Genomic DNA, 22,534 nt, shown 5'->3' on the forward strand with positions numbered 1-22,534 from the left:
CTATGACCCACCTCCCAGAATATTGGAAATAAAAGCAAAAATAAACAAATGGGACCTAATTAAAATCAACAGCTTTTGGACAACAAAGGAAACTGTAAGCATGGTGAAAAGACAGCCTTCAGAATGGGAGAAAATAATAGCAAATGAAGCAACTGACAAAGAATTAATCTCAAAAATATACAAGCAACTCCTGCAGCTCAATTCCAGAAAAGTAAAAGACCCAATCAAAAAGTGGGCCAAAGAACTAAACAGACATTTCTCCAAAGAAGACATACAGATGGCTAACAAACACATGAAAAGATGCTCAACATCACTCATTATCAGAGAAATGCAAGTCAAAACAACAATGAGGTACCATTTCACACCAGTCAGAATGGCTGCGATCCGAAAGTCTACAAACAATAAATGCTGGAGAGGGTGTGGAGAAAAGAGAACCCTCTTACACTATTGGTGGGAATGCAAACTAGTACAGCCACTATGGAGAACAGTGTGGAGATTCCTTAAAAAATTGGAAATAGAACTACCATATGACCCAGCAATCCCACTGCTGGGCATACACACAGAGGAAACCAGAATTGAAAGAGACACGTGTACCCCAATGTTCATCACAGCACTGTTTATAATAGCCAGGACATGGAAGCAACCTAGATGTCCATCAGCAGATGAATGGAAAGGAAACTGTGGTACATATACACAATGGAGTATTACTCAGCCATTAAAAAGAATCCATTTGAATCAGTTCTAATGAGGGATGAAACTGGAGCCAATTATACAGAGTGAAGTAAGCCAGAAAGAAAAACACCAATACAGTATACTAATGCATATATATGGAATTTAGAAAGATGATAATGATAACCCTATATGTGAGACAGCAAATGATACACAGATGTATAGAACAGTCTTTTGGACTCTGTGGGAGAGGGCGAGGGTGGGATGATTTGGGAGAATGGCATTGGAACATGTAAATTATCATATGTGAAATGAATCGCCAGACCAAGTTCAATGCATGATACAGGGTGCTCAGGGCTGGTGCACTGTGATGACCCAGAGGGATGGGATGGGGAGGGAGGTGCGGGGGGGTGGTTCAGGATGGGGACACATGTACACCCGTGGCAGATTCAAGTCAATGTATGGCAAAACCAATACAATATTGTAAAGTAATTCACCTCCAATTAAAATAAGTAAATTTATATTAAAAAAAAAAAAAAACAATAGAAGTTCCTGGAAGAAACTGAACAGGGTGTTTCAGACATAAAGACAGCAGGTTTGTTAGAGGTAGGTAGCTGACTGAAATCTAGAAGAGATGGGAGACAGAGAGAGGAAAGGGAGCAGGGAAGCAAAAACAAAACACACACAGGGCTTCCCCAATGGCCCAGTGGCCGAGACTTTGCACTTGCAGTGGAGGGGGCCCGGCTCAGTCCCCAACCAACACACTAGACCCCACATGCCACAGCCCAAAGGTTCTGCATGCCCCAGAGACCCCACATGCTGCAACTAAGGCCTGGCCCAGCCAAATAAGTGTAAATGAGTGCTTTCTAAAAAGAAGAGAGAGAGAGGAAAGGGACGTGGATTGAGGAGCAAAGGTTGAGAAGCAAAGCTGAAAGTCAATGGGACTTATTAGAGAGTTTGGGTACAACTGGGAGCCAGCCATTGGGAAAAACAGAGTACTTGGTAAGCATGTAATAGATGAATAAAATAGTCTTATGTTCTGGAAGGGTCAGGGTGCAGACTCAAGGAAACGTGGCACATTTTGGGGTTACTCACCCAGAGCTCATATTTGAAAGTTCAGGGAACCAATTTGAATAAGTAGGGTAAGGCAGGACTATGATGGAATTTGGTCATCTCGGTGGTCTCTTGCCTACCAAGTGATACAACCAACATGACGATTTAGCACCATGTATCCAGTGTCCTAGATGAGAAAGAGACTTGAGGCTTGATGCCAGATATGTAACTGTTATTCAGTTATCAGACTCTAGACCAGGTGTATGGGAGAGCAACAGAAACAGAAATGAGATGGATAGAAGTCTTCTGGAAGGAAAAACCAGTAGTGTGACAGGGGAAGGGGACAGCCTGCTATTTCCTCTAGCTGAGGAAAATGAGGGCGTGGTGGTTCCAGGATGAAGTAGGCAGATGTGGTTTGAGAGAGAAAATAGTAAGTTGAGTTTGACTCATTGTGTTTTAGACACAAGAGAGTCAAAAAAGTGAAACTTCCTGCTTGGACCTCAGATATCTGTGAGGAAAACAAGAAATTGAAGCTGGAGGAACAGATTTGGGAAACATCAAAACATAGATGCTTGTTCAAGAGTAAGTTGATGCTTCTTCACGTGCTTTGGACTTCCCTGGTAGCTCACACGGTAAAGTGTCTGCCTAGAAGGCGGGAGACTCGGGTTCGACCCCTGGTTCAGGAAGATCCCCTGGAGAAGGAAATGGCAACCCATTCCAGCATTATTGCCTGGAGAATCCCATGGATGGAGGGCCTGGAGGGCTACAGTCCATGGGGTCACAAACAGTCGGACATGCCTGAATGACTTCACTTTAACTTTCATGTGCTTTATGTCAGTATTTTAAAAGAGGTTCTCTAGTGATAATTAGTTGCTATGGTCTGACGTTTGATTACCAGAGAGGTACTTAAAAGTAAACTTTTCTTTGCTGGAAAGCATCTGTTTAATAAGTGCTTCTACTTAATAAGCCAGCACGTTCTGGGTCCTCAGTAACTCCCTTGTGATAAACTGGCACTTTTGGAAGCTGTATGGTTTTCCAGCCTCCGAAGCACTCTCTGAGTATCTAATGTTTTAATACATAGAGGAACATCACTAGTTTAATTGTGGTGAGAGCTCTTTAATAACCAGACCCAGTGTACCTACTTCTTCTTAAAAAAAAAAAAAAAATCTCTGGTAGAGAGAGAGAAGCAAGTTGAAATTCAGTTTAGTGATAGAGAGGTCAGTAAGACCCGCACATATTTGAGTGCCTACTACGTATTGGACACTAGGTCAAATACTGGGGACACAGCAAATTCTTTTGGGGGCAAGTCAAGCCAATTGTCACAGTGAACATGCGTAAGGGCTCAACCAGAGGTCTGTACCAAAGGCAGAGGTCTCCTTGCCAAGGGAAGTCGGGTAGAAAAATCGATCATTTGAATTGAACTCAAAAGGCTAAGTAATATTTGCAGTTAAATGAGACAATGTCAGCTGCCACCAAATGAATATACTGAGCATCTAGTCTGCTCCAGGCACTGTTTAGGCACTGAGGATAAAGCAGTGAGACCATCTCAGTGCCTGTCCTCATTTAGCTGGTGCTAAAGTTGGATGCGACGGACAAGAAATATGTTAATCAGCCAAGTAATATAGTTGAGTGAGTAGGGGAGTTGCTTTAGCAAATATATAGTCAGCAAATGATGTCTCTCAGGATATCTATTTGAGTTAAGACCTAAATGAAAAGAAGAAGGTGGGAACAGGAAAAGATTTATAAGCTGAAACAGCAGCAAGTGGAGAGCCTCTTTTCATACTGTTCATGGGGTTCTCAAGGCAAGAATACTGAAGTGGTTACCATTCCCTTCTCCAGCGGACCACATTTTGTCAGAACTCTCTACCATGACCCGTCCATCTTGAGTGGCCCTGCATGGCATGGCTCATGGTTTCATTAACTTATACATGATTGTGATCCATGTGATCATTTTGGTTAGTTTTCTGTGCTTGTGGTTTTCGTTTTGTCTGCCCTCTGATGGATGAAGATAAGAGGCTTGTGCAAGTTTCCTGATGGCTTAAAACTCAACCTTCGAAAAACTAAGATCAAAGCATCTTGTTCTATCCCTTCATGGCAGATAGATGGGGAAAAAATGGAAATAGTGACAGACTTTATTTTCTTGGGCTCCAAAATCACTGCAGATGGTGACTGCAGCCATGAAATTAAAAGATGCTTGCTCCTTGGAAGAAAAGCTATGATAAACCTAGACATCATTAAAAAGCAGAGACCACTTTGCCAACAAAGGTCCATCTAGTCAAAGCTATGGTTTCTCCAGTAGTTATGTATGGATGTGACATCTGGACCATAGAGAAGGCTGAGTGCCGAAGAATCGATGCTTTTGAACTGTGGTGTTGGAGAAGACTCTTGAGAGTCCCTTGGACTGCAAGGAGATCCAACCAGTCAATCCTAAAGGAAATCAGTCCTGAGTATTCATTGGAAGGACTGATGCTGAAGCTGAAGCTCCAGTACTTTGCCCACCTGATGCCAACTCATTGGAAAAGACACTGATGCTGTGACAGATTGAGGGATGGAGGAGAGGGGGCAACAGAGGATGAGATGGTTGGATGACATCACCGACTCAATGAACATGAATTTGAGCAAACTGCAGGAGATGGTGAAGTGCAGGGAAGCCTGGTGGGCTGCAGTCCATGGGATCATAGAGTTGGACAAAACTGAGTGACATTTTCTCTATCTCACACACATACACACACACACACACACACACACACACACACACAGCGTATGTTACTCCAAATGTTATGGGAAGCCTCTAAAGTATTTTATACTGGGAACTAGAGCTCTAGGCAAAGATCCAAGTCTGGAGATCCACACCTGGGGGTCATCAGCATATGGATAGGTTTTGAAGCCATGAGACAGAGAAAGCAGATAGACTAGAGGCATGTGCTAAAAGCTTTGGGCAGCCCAACATCTTACTGAGACTGCAAAGGGGGAGGCGGTGCAGGCAGAAGGGAAGCCGGCAGGCAGGGGTGGCTTGGGAGCTCAGAAAAGATAGGGTTTCAAAATGGCTATAATTGGAGGGTTCAGAAATAGTGAGGAGTTGCGTTAGATGAAGACGGAGCACACCATCGGCTGTGGCTGGTGTAGGGTGTTGGCGACACTGATAGATCTGTGGAGGCACAAGCCCAATTGACTGGGAGAGGGGGGTCAGAAAGTGGAGAGAGGGAGTAGACCCAATTCTTCTGGGGTTTTGCTATGAGTGAGAGTGAAGAATAAAATAATAACAATAATAACAAAGCTTTGAGTTAAGGAAGGTTTTGTTTTGTTTGAAGATGATTATTGCTATTACTTATTCCTAAGTATATGATCCAGTACTGAGGGAATCAAAAATGGTGGCACAGCTGTTGGTGGGAATATAAACCAGTACAGACAGTATGGAAAGCAGTTCCTCAAAGAACTAAAAAGAAAATTACTGTATGACCCAGAAATCCCACTCTTGGGCATATATCCTGACAAGACTATAATTCAAAAACATACATACACCCCTGCATTCATAGCAGCACTATGTACAATAGCCAAAACATGGAGGCAACCTCAATGTCAATTTATAGGTGAATGGATAAAAAAAAGATGTGATAACCAATGGAATACTACTCAACCATATGAGAGAATGAAAAGAAATGCATGGATGGAAGTAGAGATTATTGTACTAAATTAAGTAAGTCAGAAAGAGAAAAACAAATATCATATGATATCACTTACATGGAATCTTAATATGACACAAAGAACTTATTTACAAAACAGAAACAAATCCATTAGACACAGAAGGCAAATATATGGTTATCAAAGGGAAAGTGGAGTGGGGAGGGAAGGATTGGGAGCTTGAGATTAGCAGATACAAACTGTTATGCATAGAATAAATAAAAACCCAGGTCCTATTTATAGCGCAGGGAACCATTTTCAATATGATATGATAAACCATAATGGAAAAGTATGAACAATTTCATATATATGTATAACTGAGTCACTTTGTTATAAGCAGAAATTAATACAACATTGTAAATCAACTATATTTTGATAAAAGAAATTAAATGGTGGTGCAGGGAAAAGCAGTGAAAATTACAAGAGGAAAGCCCTTGAGTAGGCTAGAGTAGAATCCAAGCTGGGTAAGAAAGGGATGAATGAAGGACATGGTGGTTAGTGAACCTATGAGGTCAGTGAATCCAGGGTCTCACAAGTAATAATGCTGTTTGAGCAGGAGTACTGGAGAAGGTGCTGATAAAGAATCCTCCTGCCAAAGCAGGAGACATGGGTTCGATCCCTGATTCAGAAGATCCCCTGGAAAAGGAAACGGCAACCCACTCCAGTATTCATGTCTAGGAAATCCCATGGACAGAGGAGCCTGGTGAGCTATAGTCCATGCTTTTGTGAAAGACCCAGATAGGACTTAGTGACTAAACAACAGCAATAACCGGAAGAGGCAAGCTGGAAGAGTAGGAAATGACATCACAGAGGATTATGTTTGAATTGAGAGATTCAAGGCTATTATCAAATCTTGGGTATATCATTATAAATAATATCTAGCTATAATTAAGTTTCAGGCTTCCCAGGTGGTTCAGTGGTAAAGAATCTGCCTGCCAATGCAGGAGACACAGATACAATCCCTGGGTCTGGAGGATTCCCTGGAGGAGGACGTGGCAACCTGCTACAGTCTTCTTGCCTGGAAAGCTCCATGAACAGAGGAGCCTGACAGGCTACAGTCTATGGGGTCACAAAGAGTCAGACAGGACTGAGTGACTAAGCACAGAACACAGCCTAGCTAAGCTTATGCTTGTTTATCTGACTCAGTTGACAGTGTTATAGCTAACAGAATATTCATAAAGCACATAAATGGTAGCTCTGTGCATGCAGATTTCTGAAAATCACAGTCATCATAAAGGTTCTAGTTCAAGAACATCAACACCTGAGATGAGAGCTCTTATAGGCATTGAGTCCATTACGAAGGTAGAACCATTTGACCTGACTTTCAGAAAAAAAGAGGAGGTAATCAGCAACGAGATACATGCTACACACCTGTCAGAATGGATAAAATTCAAACACAGAATTATTTGCTGATAAGGATGTGGAGAGAGAAAGTGAAAGTGAAGTCGCTCAGTCATGTCCGACTCTTTGCGACCCCATGGACCAGGCTCCTCCCTCCATGGGATTCTCCAAGCAAGAGTACTGGAGTGGGTTGCCATTGCCTTCTCCAGGGGATCTTCCCGACCCAGGGATTAAACCCAGGTCTCCCACATGCCAGGCAGATGCTTTAACCTCTGAGCTCCCAGGGAAGCTGGAGACAAAGGAAGTCTAATTTACTGCTGGGAATGTGAAATGGTACAACCACTTTAGAAGTAGTTTGGATGTTTTTTACAAAACTAAACATAGTATCTAGCAATCATGCAACTTAGTGCTCCCCCAAATGAGTTTAAAATTTGTGTTTACAAAAAAACCTACATACACAGATGTTCATAACAGTTTTATTCATAATTGCCAAAACTTTAAAGAAATTATTATGTCCTTCAGTAGGTGAATGGATAAACAAGGATATATAGTTATATCCTTAAGGATAAACAAGTTATAGTGTATTCATACAATGGAATATTACTCAATAATGAAAAAAGGAAATGAACTATCAACACAAAAAGATATGGAGGAATCTTTTTTCAATTAATTAATTTTAGTTAGAGAATAATTACTTTGCAATATTTTGATGGTTTTGCCATACGTCAGCATGAATAGGCCACAAGTATTCATGTGTCCCCCTCATCCTGAACCCCTCCTCCCAGCTCCTTCCCCACCCCACCCCTCTGGGTTGTCCCAGCGCACCTGCTTTGGGTGCCCTCCTTCATGCATCAAACTTGCACTGGTCATCTATTTTACATATGGTACTGTATATCTTTCAGTGCTATTCTCTCAAATCATCCCACCCTTGCCTCTCCTGCTGAACCCCAAAGTCTGTTCTTTACATCTGTCTCCTTTGTTGACCTGCATGTAGGATCATTGGTACTGTCTTTCTAAATTCCATACGTGTGCATTAAGTTATTTGTCTTTATCTTTCTGACTTACTTCATTCAGTATAATAGGCTCCAGGTTCATCCACCTCATTAGAACTGACTCAGATGTGTTCCTGTTTATAGCTGAGTAATACTCCATTGTGTATGTGTACCACAGCTTTGTTGTCCATTCATCTAGGTTGCTTTCATGTCCTGGCTACTGTAAACAGTGCTGCGGTGAACACTGGGGTACATATGTCTCTTTCAATTCTGGTTTCTTCGTTGTGTATGCCCAGCAGTGGGATTGCTGGGTCATATGGCAGTTCTATTCCCAGTTTTTTAAGGAATATCCACACTGTTCTCTGTAGTGACTGTACCAGTTTGCATTCCTACCAACAGTGTAAGAGTGTTCCCTTTTCTCCACACCGTCTTTAGCAGTGATTTTTTTGTAAACTTTTTGATGATGGCCATTCTGATCAGTGCGAGATGATACTTCATTGTGGTTTTGATTTGCATTTCTCTAATAATGAGTGATGTTGAGCATTTTTTCATGTGTTTACTAGATGTTTATTAGATGTCTTCTTTCGAAAAATGTCTGTTTAGGTCCTTTGTCCACTTTTTGATTGGGCTGTTCGTTTTTCCGGTATTGAGTTGCATGAGCTGCTTGTATATTTTTGAAATGAATTCTTTGTCAGTTGCTTCATTTGCTATTGTTTTCTCCCATTGTGAAGGCTGTCTTTTCACCTTGCTTATAGTTTCCTTTGTTGTGTAAAAGCTTTTAAGTGTAATTAGGTTCCATTTGTTTGTTTTTGTTTTTTTTTAAAAAAACAAAAATGGAGGAACCTTGAATGTACATTGCTAAGTGAAAGAAGCCAGTTTGAAAAGTCTATGAATGATTCCAACTGTATTACATTCTAGAAAAAGGCATACTTTGGAAGCAGTAAAACGATCAGTGCTTCTGCTATATTTAAAATAGATAATCAGCAAGGTCCTACCATGTAGCACAGGGAACTCTATTCGATGTTAAGTGGCAGCCTGGATGGGAGAGATTGGATACACATATATGTACAGCTGAGTCGCTTTGCTGTCCATCTAAAACTGTCACAGCATTGCTAATTGGCTGTGCTTGTTCGTGTGTGCTCATTCATGTTCAATTCTTTGGGACCCTATGGACTATAGCCCACCAGGCTTCTCTGTCCATGGGATTTTCCAGGCAATAATACTGGAGTGGGTTGCTATTTCCTCCTCCAGGGGATCTTTCAACCCAGGGATCGAACCCTCATCTCTTGCATATTTTGCATTGGCAAGCAGATTATTTAGCACTGTGCCATGCCTGTACTTCAATATAAAATTAAACGTTTTTAAAAATACAGTAAATACAAACTCAAAAAGTAGATCGCCTACAAGCAAAGGAAAATAAAAACCTTTCATATCCCCACCTTCCCAGAAAAGTTCAGTGTTTGCCAGAATGTTTCATGGAGTAAGAGAAGGATGAATAGGTAGAGCACAGGGGATTTTGGGGGCCATAAAACTAACCTATATGATACTGTAACACTGGAGGACACAGGTCATTATTCATTTGTCAACCCACAGAATATACAACACAAAGAATGAACTCTGATGTAAACCAGGTACATTCATTAATAGTAACATATCAGTATTGGTTCACCAGTTACAACAGAGGCACTGCATATAATAGGAGAATTGGAAAAGGAGGCACTTTTTTGCAGACCTAATTAAAAAAAAAAAGCAATGCACTTGTTTCCTTGCAACGTTATAAGTGCTCAAAAATAATAAAAGAAATGTTTGTCAGACAGGCAAAGAGATAAAGGAATAAAGTGTGTTTATCCCAGAAAGAAAGATTAAGGCATGTGGTACAAAAATATAGAAAAAGAAAGAGTGGGCAAGGTGTACAGGTGTGTCATGCTGAAAATATTGTCAAGCAAATGATCAGATGTGCTGTACAAAATGATCGCTGAGCCTGCAACAGGGAGCATGGTTACAGTCGGAGCAAAACTGGAAAAAAAGAGACAAGTCAGGAGATTATTGCCCTGGTCGAGAGGAGAATGGATAAGATCTGAACTGAAGTAGAGATGGAGAAGAGGAGATGCATTATAAATAGATTTGGCTGCTAGAATGAAAGGAACTTGGTGGCTGATGAAACAGGCCAGGGTTCTCAAAGCCACCATACGAGACTCCCAGTCGAGCCTGAGGGCATCGTGTTGGACTTGGAACTTGCATATCTGACCCCACTTTGTGTTGAATGATGGGCCTGATTTTTGCAGCACCAAGGCTCTTCTCCCTGATTGTTTGGTTGGCACTTTGGGAAGTAGCATTAACACTTTCAGGTCACTAGGGGGCTAATCATAGCCATTTTCGTGATTGTAGAACTGAATTGCCGTTCAGAAAGAATAATCATAGCAGTTCACACAGGGGTCTTTCCTAGAAGATTTCACTATCTTAGGACAAAGTCATTTGCATTAAGACCATTCCATGAGGCTAGTGTCATGAAAGTCATTATTTATACAGCTTTTGCTCTCAGATTTTCAGGCACCTTACCAGAAGTCCACTGAATCCTCTGCTCATTGCATATGTGTGTGCGTGTTAAACTGATGCACACAGGCAGTATATGAAGGTGATTGGGAGGACTAATAGACAGATGTGCTGCTGCTGCTGCTAAGTCGCTTCAGTCGTGTCCAACTCTGTGCGACCCCATAGGTGGCAGCTTACCAGGCTCCTCTGTCCGTGGGATTCTCTAGGCAAGAATGCTGGAGTGGGTTGCCATTGCCGTCTCCAGTGCATAAAAGTGAAAAGTGAAAGTGAAGTCCTTCAGTCGTGTCCGACTCTTAGTGACCTCATGGATTGCAGCCTACCAGGCTCCTCCGTCCATGGGATTTTCCAGGCAAGAGTACTGGAGTGGGGTGCCATTGCCTTCTCCGAATAGACAGATGTAGATAGAGATAAATATTAATAGACACATAGACAAATAGACGTGAATGATAGCAGTTACTGCCTTGTTTACATGAGCATGCTATTTTAAAAGAAAATTATAAAAATAATAAAAATTTTTTAAAAATTTAAATAACTTTTAAAAAATTTAAAAGAAGATGATTTCATAAAAGGCAAACTTAAATTTATTAACCATCAGCTCCGTGCACGACACTATTTTGGATACTTACATACACTACTGGACTCAAAGCTGTTTGTTGTAAGTTTACATTCCCAATAACGGTGCACAAAGATTCTCTTTTCTCCACATCCTCACCAACACTTCTTATCTCTTGTGTTTTTGATGGCAGCCATTCTAACCAGTGTAAACTGATAGCTCATTGTGGCTTTGATTCTAATGATGGGTGTGGGTACCTTTTCATGTACCTATTTGGACTTTTGTATGTCTTCTTGGGAAATACTGTATTATATACTTGAAAGTTGTTGAGAGAGCAAATCGTCAATGTTCTCACCACAAAAAGGAAGTGGTAATTACGTGATGCAATAGGAGTGGTTAGCTACAGCAGTAATCATGTTGCAGTGTGGGGAGAAAGCTCTTGGGAGACAGAAGTAGAGGATCTTTAATATTAGTATTCCTAGAGCAGGAAGCTGGTGTTGTGAAAATGTTTGTGGAATAATTAACATAACATTTCATTTAATTCTAGTAAAATCTCTTTAAGGTAAATATCATTGTCCCCACATAACAGACGTGGGCATTGAGGCACAATTTAAATAAGTTTCTGACTTCCCTGGTGGTCCAGTGTCTCCTGCCAGCGCAGGAGACATGGGTTCCATACCTAGTCTGGGAAGATTCCATATGTCGTGGAGCAAAACTAAGCCCGTGCGCCACACTACTGAACCCGTGCAGTCTAGAGCCTGTGCTCTGCAGTAAGAGAAGCTGCGACAGTGAGAAGCCGGTGCCTCGCACTAAGAGGAGCCTCCACTTGCCACAACTAGAGAAAGCCCGCACGCAGCAAGGAAGATCCAGAGTAGCCAAAAATAAATAAACAAAAATAATCTAAAAAAATAGAAAGTTTTAAATAATTTCCCAAATGTTGTTAAGCTCAGAAGCAGTGAAAATGCTGGAATCAAGCGCAAACCTCTGTGATCCAGAAGCAAGGTTTTTCTCCTGCTCTCCACTGTCATCGAGGCAGCTCTTTGAAGGCACCTTGTGACCCTCCTCAAGTTTCTGCACAGTGCCCTACTTGGGAACTGAGTGATTCTTCCAGGTCGTGGAGAAGTCTCACAATTGGCAGCCAGCTGGTTTGTGCCGACTCAGACATTTTGCATCTCCATCTGGAACTGCTGTTTGGGAAGCCCCAGCAGAGCCCCTGAGCTGTGGTGCCCCCAGCCGCCCAGCTCTGTGAAATGAACACAATGATAACGTTTACGACCCTAACCTTGCAGGATGCTCCCCAGGCCCAGACGTGCAGCTGTAATTCCTCACCCACAGGCCACCAGACTGTGTTCAGATAACCATGAAAACGATTCCCGTTGAGTCAGTAGAACCTGATTACACTGCAAGAGAGTGAAATGGAGAAGAAGAACGGCATGTGGAGGCAGAATTGTTAAGTGATAGGAAATAAATCATGCCAATTACCCTTTAGGTGTTTGGGCAGACCCACGTGAGATTGCTAAAAACAAATTCATTTTGAGACTATACCTATACCTTCTCTGAATCCCTGCTGCCAGAGGCCATTAGCATTGTCCAACCAAAATTTCCAGAAAGTCCCCAGGCCTCATTTAGCTACAGAGATTTTAAAAAGTTTGTCTTTGGGAAGAAAGTCATACATAGAGCAACACTTACACCCTGTTGAAAAGGAGTGATTCCTGGTGTTTGAGCTATTCAGTCAGAATCTGATCCATTTATTTAAGAAATCTGTTACTCAGATGCAATTTCACTCACTTGCAAGGTGGTCTTTTTTTTTTCTCCTTTCATACGTGTAGAAGGCAATATGATCCTCCCACTCCACCCCCTGCTCATCTCACTGATGCCTTTAGAAAGCTGGAACCAGACTGATTACAGACCTTTGTTGCCATAAAGATACAACAGAATGTGGTTAAGGGAGAAGAAAGAGCCTTAACTATGAATACGTTTCCTCTGATGGCTAATTTTTTTCTCTTATACCTTTCCAAAAAGGTGGCAAGGTGACATCTACGTAGAGCATATTTAATTGCAACTTTCGGAAGACTGAAGCAGTAATACCTCACAGAATTCTCAGTCACCATTCAAAATGTTTGGAAAAGCACAAGATGAAGTGTACTGTCAGCAGAGGGGGAAGAAATTGGAATTTCAAGTAATCTGCCTGGTCTCCTGATTACACTTTGTAACAAAGAGGATATATCAGCCCTTGATTTCAGTCTCTGATTTCCATTCATCTGGGGTCCTTTCATTATGAACAGGGTTTCTCTCTGGGTAGCCACAGTACTTATAATCTAAAGAATAGCAAAGAGCATTTTGTTCTATTATGATGTGGTGATGTCAGATGCAAGTAATTTGATCCTAATCCCTGCCTGCAGCATCCAAAGGCAGGTTAAGGACCTCACCCAGAGCATCTTCCTAAACCACAGTTAAAGAGTGTGTGCGTCTGCATCACTCCATATGTGTGGGCAAGCGTGTGGGTGTGTATGAAAGTTGTTTATTCATAAAGGAACGCATGATAAAGTCATGTGAATAACTGAAATTGATGACCCAGCCATGAGATAAGAATTTACTTGGTTAGTTTAATTTTCCAATAGTTACTAAACATGAGCAGTCAGAATTCTCAGTATATTTCAAATGAAATATAAACATAAAAATTCAGATATTTGCTATTTTAGCTTTTTGTTTAACTCAGTGGAATTAGTTACTGAAATTTGGGAAGAATAAACTGCTTCAAGTTAAAAACTGTATTGCTCACATAACTCCCAGGAGTCCAGAAGCCATGCACTGTGCGGATTTGCTCAGCTGTGTAAAGATGCAGAGAAACCTCGTTCCCTGACCCTGCTGCCTGTGTGTCGGGTCGTCCAGAAGTTGGCGGTGCTCTTGGCCATCTCGGTTCCGAGAAGGCTATGAAACAGGTGGACTGCTTATTTTCTTGCACAGGAGCTGAAAATCAGTGGTAAATGATCGTGATATCCTACAAACCCATTCAAAAGGGATACGTCAGGCTATGATCTTTTCTTCTGTAGCATTTCATGAGAAGTACAACTCTTAAGGACAAGCAGGACCGTGAGGAAGCTTCTGGGCAGCTCTCCAAAACAACACAACTGTATCACTCCAGATATACTTAAAAACATCTGTCTTTATGAGGAAGAATTCCATAGTAGCCTTAGGAAAAAAGACATCAATAATATAGATTTCTTTTCTGGGAATCTGATTTTCCAGAAGTAAAGGGCGTTCCTTTGAAACACTGGGTTCCCTAGGAATACCCCAGGCGCCATTGCATTGATGATGCCGCTCAGAGGTTTCAGATGGACTATTCCACGCACAGCCTACATACAGAGCTTTTCTCTCTTCTGTCATCCCTTCTTTATCTGTAAACATACCTGTTGTCTCTTCCAGATGGTAAGTTCATGTAGGGCAGAGAGTGTGTTCTTATTCGTCTTCATGGTCTGTCTCCCAAACAGTGCTTTCTCATTGCAGGTCCCCAAGAAGTAATCATAGAACACACGATACATATTTCAGATTGATAATAGTGAATACAAAATATTCTTATATACATGGTACACTTTCGTATATAAAGAAATGATGGATGGACGGACGGATGGATAGATGGATGTGTGTGTGCTCCGTCGTGTCCAAGTCTTTGTGACCCCATGGACTGTAGCCCACCAGGCTCCTCTGTTCATGGAATTTCTCAAGAAAGAATACTGGAGTGGGTTGCCATTTCCTTCTCCAAGGGAGTTTCCTGACCCAGGGATTGCACTGACACCTCTTGCATCTTCTGCATCAGTGGGCACATCGTTTACCACTGAGCCACCTGGGAAGCCAAAAGACACGATACTTCCCAACTTTTAGCTGATTTTCCCTAGGAATGTATGTGAACTTGAACTGATATCCTGTGAGTCTGTGAGGGTGTTGTAGCATCAGCCTGGATTTCACACCATGTGGTCTGGGTCTTCTATCTGCTGTCAAATGGCTTGACCCACTTCCTTGGTCATTTCATTGGGAAAACAAATGAAGTCACAGATGTGAAAGTGCTCCAAAGGGGTGGCATGAATGAGGTGGCCTCAGTGTTGTTATTATAGTGGTTTTGGGACCTAGAATATGACGGGTCCCTGTCACCCTGTGGTTTTCAATAATAAATCATGCTGACGACAGACCCACCAAACTCAACAGCACCAAGGAGCCCTTAGACCTGATCTGACTCAGATATCCAAAACATGTGACGGGAGCATCTTTGTGAGTGCACAGGTCATCTCCCGCTCAGCCTGCCCTGGGCTGCAGTGGTGTGTCGTGGGCCCTAACTGTCAGATTTGAAAACCAAAAGGCCTAGAACCAGGCAAACAGCCATACATCATTCATTGCCTTCCTGATTCTTTGGCTTCAGGTGGCCTTCAGCTGCTGCCGACACAGTGTCCTGATGCCTTGTGTGGTCTTTCTCTTTGAATGATTTCTGGAGGTTTTCAGGAAGGGCTGTGAGCCTATATATTATGGCAATGGACAGAGGAGCCTGGCGGGCTACAGTCCATGCAGTCGCGAAGAGTCGGATATGACTGAGCACACAGTGGGCCTATTCATTAAAGCATGGAAACCGATAACTTAAAATATATGTATATATTCTATTTATTTACTTTATTTATTTACTCATCTGTTTATCTTCTTTGGCTGTGCCAGGCCTTAGTGGTAACACAGGATCTTTATATGTGGCGTGGGAACTCTTAGTTGGGCATGTGGGATCCCACTAGAGGAGCCTGGGACACATGCGTTGGGAGTGTGGAGCTTAGCCACGGACCACAAGGGAAGTCCCAGCAACTGATGATATTTAATGATCAATAGACATTCCCACTGTGTTTAAGTCTATTCAAGAGTCAGTTTTATCATAAGCTCTCTGCTGAGCTTTTTCTTTAAATTAAAGGGTAGTTGATTTTACAGAGTTGTGTTAATTTCTGCTGTACAGCAAAGTTATATACATTCTTTATATTCTTTTTCATTTTGATTTTTCCAAGGATACTGAATATAGTTCCCTATGCTATACAGTAAGGCCTTGTTGTTTATTCATTCTAAATGTAATAGTTTGCATTTATCAACCCTAAACTCCCAGTCCATCTTCCTGCCCCTTGGCAACCACACATCTATGGCTTTGTGTCTGTTTCTGCTTAGTTTTTTATTCTAGTAAAAGTCTAATCCATTTGGGAGCTTCGTAAGCTAGTTCTTCTCACTGTCAAGCTATAAGACTTTCTAGAACATTCTCCATACGTTTTACTGAATTCTGTCTTCCTGCCTTGGGCAAGTATTGGGATTCCTGAAACACTTCTTTAACAAAGCAACAAAGCCAGAAGGAAAAGATAGATACTCGTTCACAAAGTTCCATATTTATGTCCAGAATAAGATTTTTCAGAACAATTGGAGCGAAACAATTGAATCTTTCCTGAGTGTGCACTGTGGTGTTAAATCTCACCCAGTGCTTGGCAATCTCTGCTGCCTCTCACACATTTTGGAACGTGGTTTGGGAATATTTCTCTTGAGTGCTTTTGCCATAAAGTAAAAATAGTTTCAGCTTCCCGCTAAGTAGAGTTCTTGCAAAGAGGCATTCATTATTCATTACTCACTTTTCTCCAGTGCTGCCCACCAGGGATCTCAAAAGTTTTCACATGTAGGTGTTTGTGGTCCTGATCTTCTAAGAAGAAAGTTTGGGATAGAAATCAAGAAAGGACAACTTCCCTGGCAATGTCATGCCTTGGTTCACAAAATAAAGTGGGAAGGGTGTAGCTGCTAAAAGCAGACGGTGGCCTATGTGAATATGGCACACTGTAGGGAGTTATATCTGATCATCATAAGCTCACTCTGAGAATAAAATTCAAGATTATAAAGTATCATCTGTGAAAACTACCATATTAGAGAAACCGAGTACATCTTGGAAGTCTTTTGTTTCAAATGCCTTTGCAATAGTTTTGGCTAGACAAAAAGGCAATTTCTAAAGTTTACAGATGCAGAACTGAGTTATACATTTTTAATTGCCTCCTGGGGCAGTGTGACTTATTTATCTTCAATGATTTAACACATTTAATCTATTTTGCTTTTGACATGGACAGAAAGTTCACCAGCCACTGTTCTTCATTGCTTAGGCCTAGTGGTAAGGGCTGCCTGGGGCACTAATGATGAGAATGTTTCTACTTAGCCCTTGGCCTCCACTGTTGGAAAATGTGAAAAGTAAAGAATTAATCTTTAAATGGAATTTCAATAGGTAGTGTTGACGAGGAACAATGTGGAAGTTTTAGACTTTTTTTTTAATTTATTTTTAAAAATTCACTTTCTTAAATTATTGGATTTCTCAGCCTTCTTTATGGTCCAATTCTCACATCCATACATGACTACTGAAAAAACAAAACAAAACATAGCTTTGACTATGTGGACAGATTTTATATTTTTTTATTTGTGATTGGCTTCATTTTCTTGATACAGTGTGGAATTACTTTTTGCTAATATTTTTCATGGCTGAATTTTCATAACTTTCAGTCAGTTTAGTTCAGCTACTCAGTTGTGTTCGACTCTTTGCAACCCCATGGACTGCAGCACACCAGGCTTCCCTGTCCATCACCAACTCCCAGAGCTTGCTTAAACTCATGTCCATTAAGTCAGTGATGCCATCCAACCATCTCATCCTCTGTCATCCCCTTCTCCTCCTGACTTCAGTCTTTCCCAGCATCAGGGTCTTTTCCAGCAAGTCAGTTCTTTGAATCAGGTGGCCAAAGTACTGGAGTTTCAGCTTCAACATCAGTCCTTCTACCGAATATTCTGGACTGATTTCCTTTAGAATTGACTGGTTGGATATCCTTGCAGTCCAAGGGACTTTCAAGAGTCTTCTTGAACACCACAGTTCAAAAGCATCAATTCTTTGGCACTCAGCTTTCTTTATAGTCCAACTCTCACATCCATACATGACTACTGGAAAAACCATAGCTTTAACTAGACAGACCTTTGTTGGCCAAGTAATGTCTCTGCTTTTTAATATGCTGTCCTGGTTGGTCATAGCGTTTCTTCCAAGGAGCAAGAGTCTTTTAATTTCATGGCTGCAGTCACCATTTGCAGTGATTTTGGAGCCCAAAAAACTAAAGTCTCTCACTGTTTCCATTGTTTCCCCATCTATTTGTCATGAAGTGATGGGACTGGATGCCATGATCTTAGTTTTCTGAATGTTGAGTTTTAAGCCAGCTTTTCCACTCCCTTCTTTCACTTGCATCAAGAGGCTCTTTAGTTCTTCTTTGCTTTCTGCCAGAAGGGTGGTGTCATCTGCATATCTGAGGTTATTGATATTTCTCCCAGCAGTCTTGATTCCAGCTTGTGCTTCATAACTTTGGCAGTTTACTTTTCTGTACATTGCTTTCATTCTGCTCTGAAAATGGAAAAATGAAAGACACATTTCCTGCCCTCAAGGAACTCACAGTTTTAATGCAGCCTTTTAGGTGGCTTGATAAAAATGAGCATAAACTCTGAAGGCTCCCAGAAGATAGGACATAGTTTAAACCTAGGTCTGAGTACATATATCTTACATTCTCCCAGGAGGCTAAAGCTGGGTGAATGCAAATATATATCTAATAAATTTGCTAAACACTGATACAAGATAAATACTTCCTAAATATTACATCATGTGCTCATGCACTCAGTCCTATATGACTCTTCACAGCCCCATGGACTATAGTCCATCAGTCTCCTCTGTCCATGGAATTTTCTGGGCAAGAATACTGGAGCAGGTTGCCTGGAGCCTACTCCAGGGGATCTTCCCAAGCCAGGGATCGAACCCAAGTCCGTCTCCTGCGTTGGCAAGTGAATTCTTTACCACTAGTGCCGCCTGGGAAGCCCTAAATATTGCATATTGATTGTTATATTCACCCTTGAATTTAACTTTGTTAATCTATTTTAGTCTACTGAATTGATCTTTATTTAAAACTTGCATATACTCCCTTTTGTCTTATGAAAGTAATTAAGATGCTTTAAGTATCCAAGATGAACCATCTTTCTCTTTTAGTAGCTATATCCTAAGACATGTTTCCCCAGGGATTTTTATTTTATCACATATAAAGAACAAACAGTACCTGTTCTGTGATGAATTCAAGAGAACACGGGGTTCTTAATAGCTGTGTTAATGGGATAATGAATAATGTTTGTTTCTAACCCACAGGATATCTACCTAATTTATTAGCAACCTAAGATATCTGTTATGATTCAAAATAAAAATAACATCCATTAGAAGCAGAAAAAAAGCAGGATAATTTCTTCCCCAATGCAGGGGCTTTTTCCTGTGTCTCTTATGAAAACCAAAAGAAATTGATGTTAGTTTAACCTTTATTATGTACCAGACATCATGCAGGATGCTACCCATATAGTGATTGATTGCCTTTATCTACAGGGAACTTGCAAAGCTAGTTTAAGGCAAGGGTATAAAAAAGGACAGACACATAATCATCAGATATGTGATCAGTAATGTATTAGTATATGAAATCAAGTCAAGTGAATCATGGAAGGAAGTAATCCTACCTGAACATGACCTCTTGAGAAGAAATCATAAAAGAACAGACATTTGCATGAGGCCTCGGAGGATTTTGTAAGAGCTGCAAGAACAGGGAAGTTATGGGGATTCTATACTGAGGGAATCCCAGTAAAGCTGTGAGCAAGTTGAAGTACACAGTCCACATTAGAAGAACAGGTTGATAGGGAGCCCCTGCAGGGAAGGGAGTTCATCTTGCTCATCACTGTTTACCCCATGTCTAAAACCCTGCACGCTGTAAGCACTGTATATATTTGTTGAATATGTGATCTGATTGTGTGATTAAAACTTTAGGTAAAGAGTGGGTGGAAACCAGAAGCTGAGAAGAGCCCAGTAGATAGGCTGTATCAGTACTAAAGAATCTTATAATTTAATACTAAAGAGTATGGATTTTATCCTGTAATTCAGTACTTATCAAAGTATGTCCCTTAAAAAGTCAACTCTGAAGGACAGTAATAAGCATCTCTCAACAAAAGCATTCTGTTGTCAAATAAGCTTGGGAAATACTGGTTTAAATAGTAGCTTCTTTGCTTAGATTTCTTCTGAGCCATGTCTCTACTCATGTGCTTTATGAAGCTCCAAGAAAATTCTATAGAATTCAAACTTCTAGGATCCTAGACCCTCTCCACCCTGCAGGACTGGGGTTCTCCATGGCACATTTTATGGAAATCTGTCCTAACAGAGGGACTTAAAGACCTTTCAGCAATGGACTGATCTGAACTTCATTTTAGAAGATTTTCTGGTCTTCTAAAAACTGAAGGCTTTCCAGGTAGCCCTAGTGGTGAAGACTGTGCCTGCCAATGCAGGAGACACTAAGAGCTGTGGGTTCGATCCTTGGGTCAGGAAGATCCCCTGGAGAAGAAAATGGCAATCCATTCCAGTGTTCTTGCCTGGAGAATCCCTTGGACAGAGGAGCCTGGTGGCTGCAGTCCATGAGATCGCAGAGTCAGACACAACTGAAGCAACTTAGCATGCACTGGTTTTCTAAAGAATGGACTGAGAGGAGGCAGTTTGATGATAGGCGTGATAGTTTCAGCAGGAGATAATGAGAGCTGAACCCCAAGAAGCAAGGAGAAAGAACCAAGAGCCACCAAGGACATATCAGAGGTAGAACTTATCAGAGCTGTCACTGGAGTCAGACATGTTATACACTGCCCAGGGCTTCCTGGCCAAGGTCCCTGGGCACTGAATCTGGTCTGTACTCTGTTACCGAGCTGAGCCTCCAGGAGCAGGGCTGTGCCCGTCTAGATGAAGGACAGGGTGTGTCACAGCTGTGGGGTCCCTAGTTAATGACTGATGAGATGTGGGGGGAAAGCAAGAAGAGCATTCACGATGATTCATCTTTCTTGTTTGAGTGATAGCATGGCCAAAGATGTCTTCTGTAAACTTCTAATACTTCTAAAACTATAATATCTGCAATCACAGTACCTGGAGAAGGAATGATGATGAAGATGCGTTTCTATTTGCCCTGAACAGCCTCTCCCAGGAGTTACATTTTCCTCTCCACCACACATGAAATTAAATATCCTATCATTACGGAGAGATTTTACCAACACCTTAAACCAAGGATTGCCAACCCAAATGTCTCCAGAGTCTACTCGGGCATGTTCAGTGAGTGAAGTATAGAGCAAGCGGAGTCTTTGCATGTTAAACTTACAGAAATGTCCTTCACTTACCAAAAGACAAGCTGTCTTTCGCTTTTGCTTTTGAATATGCAGTTTCCACCATCTATATTTTATAACCATTTTTGACAGGAATGTAGATAGTGAGAAATGTTTCTCTACTCCAAGAAAAGTGTCTGCACAGTACTGATGATGAATGACACCTGACATGGTGGCAGTTAAGAAATATAGAGAAGGGTGGGCCAGTTATTGTGATTTTTCAGGAGAAACTGGGTATTTGACTTTTTGTGTGATATCTCTCTAGTTTTTAATGTAGACAGAAAACTTTCAATAGTCTGTATGGGCCAAATAAAAGCATATCTCTGGGCCCCACCAGTCCATGATTCCTCTCTTAGCCCGTATGTGCTTTGTACACATATACATGGGCGCCCCCCCTTTTTTTTTAAGTTAATAAATTTAAAATTCATATACTTTTAGGTGGGCTTCCCTGGTGGCTCAGAGGGTAAAGCGCGTGCCTGCAATGCAGGACACTTGAATTCCATCCCCGGGTCAGGAAGATCCCCTGGAAAAGGAAATGGCAACCCACTCCATTGCTTTTGCCTGGAAAATGCCATGGATGGAGGAGCCTGGTAGGCTATAGTCAATAGGATCTACTTTTAGGTAGACAAGGTGTTAGATGACCTGCTAAGTTGCCCTACAAACCTAGGTTGAATTGCTGGGAGGAGAAAAGCCAAATTTCCTGTGCTGATAATTAGAACAAGGTCCTTGCTTTTGCAATAAGTCTTTACCATAGAAAGAAAGTCCCAAAATCTGGTGCCTGGAGAGTGTTAGAGAGCTTTCATTCAAATCACATCACCAGTGGTGCTAAGGCATGAGAGTCTGCCAGGATAAAAGTAATATAGAGTGTGATGTCCGGTGCTGTGAAAGAGAGGGGAGGCTAATACACACTTCCCATTGTAATTCATACCTCGTGGATTCTGTTTCACAGAATGGGGAGTGTGGAATCATGAATTGACTGACTAAGGCCTCCATGTCAGGGAGATTGTGAAGTGGTGCAGGGGGATTTAGTCCTGGGGCTAATATGATGTCACCTCTTGGTTCCTGGCAGAACTTTCTTAATGGCCCGCATATGAGCACACAGATTGGACCCATCTGTTTGAAAGGGGGAGTTAGCACATGTGTGGTAATCACCATCGCTCTAAAGAAACTTTGAGGAGGTGTTTAGTTCCTGCTGATAGGGAAGATTAGAATCAAGCAAGTTTTATGAATAGAAAATGATGAGCAGATGAGCCTGGCAGGAAATGGAAATGTGATGAGATTAGTAGCTGATGTATACCTCTCTGCAGGGAAAAAAAAAAAAAAAAAGCTCTAAGGGATGTCAGGCTGAGAAATACTTTACTTCCTGAAGTGCAAAGAAGAGATTTGGACAAAGTGTAATATTAGCAGCCACTGCCAAAGTGAATTGGTCAAGGATCTTTCTAAAAAAAGCTGCCATTTA

General features: G+C 41.4%; 1 protein-coding gene across 1 annotated transcript in view; it reads left to right on the plus strand.

The window, feature by feature from the left end:
* The window catches only part of FAT3 (FAT atypical cadherin 3), a 644,263-nt gene that overhangs the window by 431,440 nt on the left and 190,289 nt on the right, over window positions 1–22,534 (plus strand). The gene's annotated exons all lie outside the window — the stretch shown is intronic.

The sequence above is a fragment of the Bison bison genome, unplaced genomic scaffold (genome assembly GCF_000754665.1).
Source record: "Bison bison bison isolate TAMUID 2011002044 unplaced genomic scaffold, Bison_UMD1.0 scf7180017864356, whole genome shotgun sequence".
NCBI classification, from domain to species: domain Eukaryota; kingdom Metazoa; phylum Chordata; class Mammalia; order Artiodactyla; family Bovidae; genus Bison; species Bison bison.